Source organism: Cupressus sempervirens, chromosome 5, assembly GCF_028749045.1.
Source record: "Cupressus sempervirens isolate cs-2001-9-10 chromosome 5, ASM2874904v1, whole genome shotgun sequence".
NCBI classification, from domain to species: Eukaryota; Viridiplantae; Streptophyta; class Pinopsida; order Cupressales; family Cupressaceae; genus Cupressus; species Cupressus sempervirens.
In genome coordinates, this window is record NC_143122.1 from 695,370,122 (window position 1) to 695,379,102 (window position 8,981).

Genomic DNA, 8,981 nt, shown 5'->3' on the forward strand with positions numbered 1-8,981 from the left:
GGGACATGGTTACCTACCTCTATTCTTAACTTCTTCCATGTCTCATCTTCATTCAGATTATGTAATGTTTCCATGGTGTCTAATGATGTGAGTAAAGGCTGGTGGTTTTATGTAAGAATTTTTTTAATTGATTTGCTGCTCTTCACGTGGGAGAGTGCTCTAATTTCTTGATATTCCCTTTTCTCATATTTCCACCAGCAAACATCTTTGTTGCCCCCCCTCCCTTTTTTGTGGAATTCCTTTTTAAGATGGTCTTCCTTCCATTCTACAACATACTCTGGTGTTGACTGCCTTGAGATGATGCTGCTTGCAAGTTCTTTCAAAAACCCCATTATTTTATACAATCAATATTATTTTTTGAATATGCAGATTCCATGGTATACAAATTTTAATTTCAATCAAATTTAACCAGCTTTATACACCCACCCAATTGCTGATGTGTGTGGAGAGTAATACATTAATTTAAATAAGAATTTGGAACCAATGGTGGCTAATCATCCATATATAATTGCATTTTATTAAGTCACACATCAAAGAAATCTGTGATCAAATATCACACATGCTAAAACAAAGTCCACCCCTTTCTCTACTGTAGAAATCTCACGCATTTCAAGTGCTCTCTCCAAAAGACTTTCCCCCAACTTGTTCCTTAGTTCTTTTATTAGATGAGCATTAGCCTTTGCAAATTGCGCCATCTCATCAATAGCAGGATTAATCTTATCTAAAGTGAGATGGCCTCTCATATAGCTTAAAAGAGATTTAAGTTCATTATTGCTAATATACCAATGTGGAGGTCGACCATGACATTTCTTCTCCTTTTGTATTTTTAATTCCTCTATCAAACTGGAAAATGCATCATTACCATCTGCTTTAGACAAGTTGATGGCCTTTTCATCTAAAATAGGATTAAAGCTTCCTAGCATTTGAAGAGGAATATTGTTAAACATATGCTGCAATTTCTTTTGTTGATTCCATGACTCTTTAATCAAATCCTTTAATTAATTTTGGAGATTGTGAATTTGTGTCTGGAGGCCTGCCAACTGGCCTTGAAAATCGATTCAATCAAGTAACCAAGCTAAAAAAATTGGCATGATTGTTCAATGCTACATGTTCTACCATACTACAAATTCTCAGCCCATGACGACTTTCCATTCAAAAGATTTTAATTGTCGAACATCCATACTTCAATTATCCTGCAAATAAACAGTGTTAAAAAACATAAATTGGGCTCAGGTTCGGAATTATAAACTAGGTTATTGATCACTTGGAGTTCTGAAAACCAAGATATAGGTTCTTTTCCATTCAAAGGATAAGAATCCATAATTAGGGCTTATGACAAGTAACAGGACAAATTTGGTAAATTTTTGAAAACAGGCACTTGGAAATTTTTAACTGGGAAATGTGTCAAAAAGTAATTTTTGGTAAACGGACGGACATAAGAAAGTATGTAGATGGATTCATCACGACTTGAGAATTGGCATACTTCAAGGATTTTTAGGACACAACATGATGGTACAATCCATTTAGGCTTACAAATCATGGGATCAAAGTTATAACGTGCTGAACAATGGTACGGATCAATCTGGATACCTTAGTCATAACAAAACAATGTAAATTGGGTTTTTAATCATGTTAGCAAATTCATCAAATGGATTCGTGATGATCTCAAAATTGGAACATATGAAACATCTAACCCCTAGAACATAGTGCAAAAATAATTTCTTCAGTTGGGTCAACTGGGTCAAAGATATAATTGGTCGAACAGGGCTTACCAGAATTGCGAACAACTACACAAAAGCACAAAATAGTAAATGACCAACTTTGAGGGGTTCAAAACCTAGTCAAATGGATTTGAAATGGGCTAAAAATTAGAACAAATGTTCTTTGATATGCATGCTAAACATCCCCAAGTGGAGGGTCATGACACATTCTTGGGTAAAAGATATTCAAAGACAAACTAGGCCTCGTGTCACTATTTGACACTTTGGGCGGAATTGTGAGTTTTGACACTAGTTCAAAATGGGGCTTCACCGAATGATTTAGGATGACAAAATAACATTGTGGATCACATGCATATGTCAAATGAAAGGTGTCAAGCCACTCAAACACCATCTAGGCCTCAAAGTAACAATTGGCTACATATGCATTAAAAGCACTTTAGGGCATTGATTCTTCAAAATTTTCAATATGTGACAGAAAATTGAACATGCAATTTTCAGTCCCAGCATGAGTTTGGAGAGTAGAGGGTGGACATTTCTTTGACTATCGAAGCTTTGGCCATTGTCTTCTCTGAAAACTGGGTGATTTCCTTTTCTCAGAGCCGGAAGCATGGACATTTGTTTCATGGTTGCAGTGCAGAGGGAGCGTTCAAGAGTAAGAAGATATGCCTCAAACTTTTTGAAATATGTTATGTTTTAGGAAAATAACAAATTGTGGTTAGCTGCTATTTGCTCGTGGTTGCTGTTAAGCACATTTTTCCTAGAGAAATCATGCCATCATTTATCATTTCAAGTACATGTTTATGACTTCAAAACATAGGCTTTTAATTTAACATTTATTTATTTTCTTCAATCTTTTGTGATTTTTGGTATTTTCTTTTGTAGTCTTGCCTCGCAGGATTGTATAGGTTCTCACCCTCAAAGTCGTATATTGGTTTTTGTCACAAGTTTCTATAGTTGAAGGCTTCTAATTGCTAGCATTTATTGTTTTAATTTTCTCTATTTTCTGTTGTCGAGGATTTACCTCTATCAACATTGCCCACAAGAAAAATATCTAGCGATAATAGGAAAGAATAGCTGCAATGCAAAATATTGCTGCAAAATTGTGCATGTGTTCATCCTTTCAGCCGAAATGCACTCCTCTTTGCTCAACTTGTAGGTTTTTTTGCTTTTGGCTTAAGGTATGTGGCTAGAAAAATTAAACATTGCCTTCTAGTGATAGTTGCAAAATCCATCATAGTGCTCATTTTACCACTCTTAAATAATTTATGCCAAAAGGGCAAGCCGCAAAGTTGATGCAGAGTGCTTAGCTACAAAAATTACACCATGGTATAAGATAGTTTCTTCCTTAGCAGAAAAATTACTGTAATGGTTCAGAAATGATGTTAAAATCCTGGTGTTAGTGAAACTTGCAATTCTCGGTTTAGATCTTGAGATTCTGTTGTTAAGGTTAGTATCTACAAAAATGATACATAATCGTAAAAGTTTTTAGCGGTTGCTAAATCCTTTTCATTACTAATTTTATCATACTTATAGTTCTCTGAAAAAAATGTTTATCTGAAGTTTTATATCTGTAAAATCGTAGTGCCTTATTGGATAGTTGTTTACATTAAAAAATTAGGCAAAAAGCTTCAGAAAGCATGGCATCACCCTGGCTTGATATTTTTAGTGCTTCTTTGGCTATAGAGGATGGAATTATTTGTCTAAGCTTCGGCTAGGTTCTATGCCAATTGTAGTATCTACATTTTTTAAGGTCAATTTTCTTATATATCAAAAGTTGGTCAGTTTTTAGATTAAGAGAGAGATTTCCATAATGAGGCTGGTTAAACATCTTGACATTATATAGCTTGTTGAGGTACTTTTCACAATGGACTCACTAGTTAAAAGTACTTTTTTCATATTATATTGGATGCATAGGATTAGTTGTTCTTTTAACATAAGTGGCATCACATTATTTATGAAACTGGGAACTTTATATGCTATTGAGGACTCTGATGATTATGTGGTCTTAAGATTTCCTTTTCCCTTTTTTGAATGCAAGTTATGGCCAGCAAGACAAAAATATATTTTGTTCTTGAGTATGTCATTGGTGGAGAGCTTTTTAATAAAATTGTAAGCTCTAAGCTTCTTTTTTTATAGATAAAATTGTAAGCTTTAATCTTGAGGTTAATAAAATTGATGAGTTTCTTACAAAATTTTAATCTATATGCATAGTAATGTAGCTATACTTATTATTTTCTATTTTTTTGATTGCCAACGTTGTTGCGTTTGTATTAATTGTATCTACAACAAGTAAATACTCAACTACTTCTACTAATCTCATTAGCTTCATCCTATGAGGAATTTCCCATTTTTTCCTCTATTTCACATCTCCTATGAGCTAGCATGTGCTTACAACACCTTTAGATTCCTTTTCTCCAATTTGGTTTTAGGGCATCAATCAGCTACATAGATGTATGTAAATTATTGTCTGGCCTCAATTGTACTGCTTATTGTTAAGAATCTGAAAAACAGTCTTAAAGACACAAGGATGAAGGTTGTTAAAGTTCACCCTTAAGATAAGGATCTATAGTAGTTTTAAGTATGTCCTGTTAAACTCTAGCAAAAATTTAGTTACTGTTCACATGTAGAATACTTTCCTATCTTTTTGAAATTTAATCTTATTATTGAGTTTTTACCTTTCCTTTTCATATGTACTTGTGTAATGACCCTACTCAAATCTGACCTTAAAATGTTGATTGAAGGCTCAAAGGATTTTGTCAAACACTTCACATACAAGGGTCATATGACTAATATATCATTGTAGTTTGCTTTAATGACTCTTTTCTTCAATTAGCATCAATGAGAATGTTTACAAATGACTCTAAATTAACTAAACAATGATCTAACATGAATATGCAACTTATTTTAACAATATTCAATGCATATATGTGACTCAAACTACTTGCAATATGCAGCTACAACAACTAGTAATTATGACAAACACTTTAGATGCAACCTAAGATGACATTTATGCACTTACAGCCAAGTGGTATTTTAACAAACATTTGGTATGCATAATTATAACATTATTTATGTCAAAAAAGAGAACCTAGAGCCAATTGACATTTTGACAAAAAATTGGCATGCAAACTAATAAGTTGATCATGAATGGAAATAACATATTCAATTACAATAGTAGTTGACCAACAACTTATATCTCCTTCTTTGCAATAAAATGTCTACTACAATGATGCTATGAATTGGTCAAGACTCTTGGCCTACAATTGTTTGACAATAGTGCCAAATTTGATTTTCTAAGTATTCACTTATAATAGTAATTAAAATGCCTATGATGACAATGCAAACTACTTAGTGAATGCAAGAAGAACCTAGTAATGATGACGACCAATATTGTTGATGAAGAAACAATAAAAATCCAATGTGATAGGCACCTTCCAAGCTCAAATAAAAATACTCAAGTTACTGCCCATGTTCTTGCCTGGCAAAAGTTTAGATAATTAATTGTAGCACCAAACACCTTCCAATTTTCCCCTAAAATGATTGTCTCGATGACAGGAATTGAATGCAACAATACCCAGAATGATTGGCCTCCTCAATCGAAAGGTATGAGCAAAAACATGAGACTCACACAGGTTGATCAAGCTCCATGATAGCAGATTATGAAGGTCTATAATGATCCTACTCAATAACATAATCAATCTCAGCAATACATCAGCTCCTAAAGTAACTTCTCCATCAAATGTAATAATACATCAACTGTTGCAAGTACAATAATACATCAACTATTGTACTCAAATAATCTCCACCATGAAGCACAAGATTGGACTTCTGAAGTAAAGCCCACAATCAGCAATAATTTAGCTAGTATCTCACAGCCTCAAAATTGCGTAACTGATGAGGGTTTTCGTCCCCAAAGATCCTCCCATGGCTGAAACCCTAGCTAGATTCTCCACCATATAATCACATCAAACAATCATCAATTCCTGGATTATGAGAATTAGGCCCATGATGTCTATTTATACTTTTTCCTCAAGAGGTTGGCCCAAAATCTTGAAGCTTCTAGAAATTATTTTATTTTTATTAAGTGACTTTATGATGTATTATTTTATTTAAGTCAGTTTATTAAATTAATTAAACATAAAGTTACCTTTTAATATTTATTTATTTGATAACTTTATAAATAATTAACTTAATACCACTTATTTATTTAATTAAAATAATTAATTAGTTATCCTCATAAAATATTCATTATTTTGGACAGCTTAATTAATTAAATTAATTAAATCAAATTACCTCCAAAACGGGGACATTATAGTCTACCCCTCCTGAAATTGCTTGTCCCCAAGCAATCTTAGCAACAAGTACCATTCTCCTCCACCTGGATCCCAAGTGAAGACCTGTGTAATGTCCCAATCATTACCAAACAACTCATGTGAAGAAATCATCAGCATCAACAGTACAAAAATCAACAACTACGAAACTGCACTCAACACCCAAACAACTAACATCACTGACAAAATCATATGAAGACCAACTGTAGATGTTGATAGAAGAAACAACTTTGCAGAACTCAAGACAACTAAAACATTGACTCTGTCAAAACTCAAGTCCCTATCTAACTGACACTCACACCCAACTGCATTGTGGATATGACAATAGCCATAGGTACCTGAGTCACTGCCACCAAATCCAATCTCTGATAAACTGTCCAGGGTGTGTTGATACTATAGGCTATTTAACTTACAACTGCCAATTCCATCTGCAAAAGATGGTGCCAATCCATCCCATAATGAATGGTAAGAAACTAGAGCTAATATACACTTGTGTGAAATCAAATCTTCTATCTCTGGGTCAAAATAAAAATAATGAGCATACCCCACCATATAATGCTGATAGGAAGCCCCAAACTCCGCTACTGGTTCACCATCACTGAACTGGGAATCAATAGATGGCTCCAATCTCTGACTCCAAGTGGCTGTAGGTTAGATAGGACCCTGTGCAATCTTCTCAACAAACCCCACCTCAAAATCCTTGTGAGGTAGCATAGTAGAAAGGATCACTATAATCTCCCCAACCAGTATGCAAATAACACTACTACCTCGGATGAGAACACCTACACTATCTAGCAAATACTCCATGAATGATTTAGTGCAGTAAAAATTATATGAGGAAGCATCAACATACTCCCCTGCACACCACAACTGATCCCTCTGTAAAGGTGGCATGACCATCTGTACCACACTATCATCTGTGTGAGAAGAATCAATCTAGAGACTCGACTCCACTAGTATCCCATACTCATTAGGACCAGGTACTCCCAAATCCTAAACATGTGTGTTAGCCCCAACAATATGTTCCCTTGTAACAATTGTAGGAGCGTACTCATCACCAACCACCTTAATATACAAATAAACTGGGTCTAGGGCTGGTGTAGATAGCAAATGCTCCAACTCCACGATCACCTCCTCTAACTAAAACTGCAACTCCTATAGATCTTGTTGTGTGTCCTCCAAAGCCTCAATAGTCACTGTGAGCTCCTGGGTAAGCTCACTCACCTCCTCCTCACGATCCAAGATTTCCTCATAGGCTGTACTCCCCCACTCAACTAGGTGATCACGGTCAACTACCAATTGTAAGTAATCCTATCTCAAAACCTTGATAGCCTCACGCAAGGCATGAACCTCTACCAAAGAAAGGTAACCACCACTGGACTCATCTATCATAGAAGCACCCCAACCAGTAATGGCCAACAACTAACAAGTGGTATCAAAATGCTCCAAAGCAGTAGTGATATCTCTCTTGCTAACTCTCAACTCGCCAGTCACATGGTGATGCTGCAATCTAGCCTCCTATGAACTGTCTCAAATACAATGTCCACACTATGAGAGAAAGTTGAATCAAACGTACTCCCCTCAAGATCACCAATGCTCAGTGTACTTATATTTGAGTACACCTCCACACTCTAAATGCAAGCATCAGACTCATCCTCATCTAACTCCGAAGAAGCTACTACTGAAACTATCTCATCATCACAATCTCTAGCTCCCTCGTGCTCTACAACTAACTAAAAGTCTAGATCCTAACAAATATCATCAGGGGTCACTGACAAAGTAACTCCCTCAATTAACAAGGTAGCCCTGGCCAAAACAAACTCCTGCCACTCAAACTCTACCTCATCCTCATCTATGGGTTCCGACAACACTGAATCAAGGAACCCATCTCCACCAACTGTCGATGCTAAATCTATGCCCAAAGTCAGAAATAAAAATCCAAATACACTACAGCACTCATCATCCTCACTCATAGTAATGGATGAATTTGGAATGCTAGTGTATATATCCTCTAACTACATCTCCTCTATTAACTCTGACCATGTACACAACTCGATGTTGACTTGTGGATAATCTATATTGTAGCATGGAGTGTCATCAAAAAAAACATCTATAACACTCCCATCTTGAGTTTCATCACTAGAAATCTCCATGCTCAGATTCTCAACATAGGAATATAACACTGTCACTTGTATCGAATACATACTGTGACTGCTATCATAAATATCATAAATATAGAGCTCAAACTCTCTTCACAGTCATCACTCAATATCATGTAGGGGGCATCATCACTAATGCAACTCACAACATCCTCGAAAGTGTCCTCAAATCTGTCCATACTAACAACTCTCACATCACCTGCAAGAATCTCAACTACAAACATGGATCACTGTACATGTGACTCATCGTCAACCTGTACACCAACAATGTTGGAGCCTAAACTGAAATCAAGTGTCCCCTTTGTAATAATTTGATCACCAAGTACACTACTAGGAGACTCCATAGAAGCCTCGGTCCTATCTGAAGAAGCCACTACCTCCTGAACTGGAGCCACGCTACTGAAGCTAACATACACTTCCCCAATGACAATTCCCTCTGAAGAAGAATCTGAATGATCAGAGATGACTACAACATCAATTGCCTCACATTAGAGATAGGATTCTACTTACCGAATCTACCTCGTTTTCACAACTTTGTGAAGTGCTTCATCATTATCAATCACAAGTGAGCCAGTTTGAGAGCAGCACTCCAAAGGCTCTTGTATCTGTTGATAAGAGTGATGCCATGCCTAGCAACAGAAAATTTCAGAAACCTAACAACTATGTCAAGATCAACAAAGCCACAAACATAGTAGATGAACCTATAGCTGCTGCATCCAAAGGTATCACTACTTCTTCCTCTATTTTTTAAATGAGTTGTAAGTTTACTC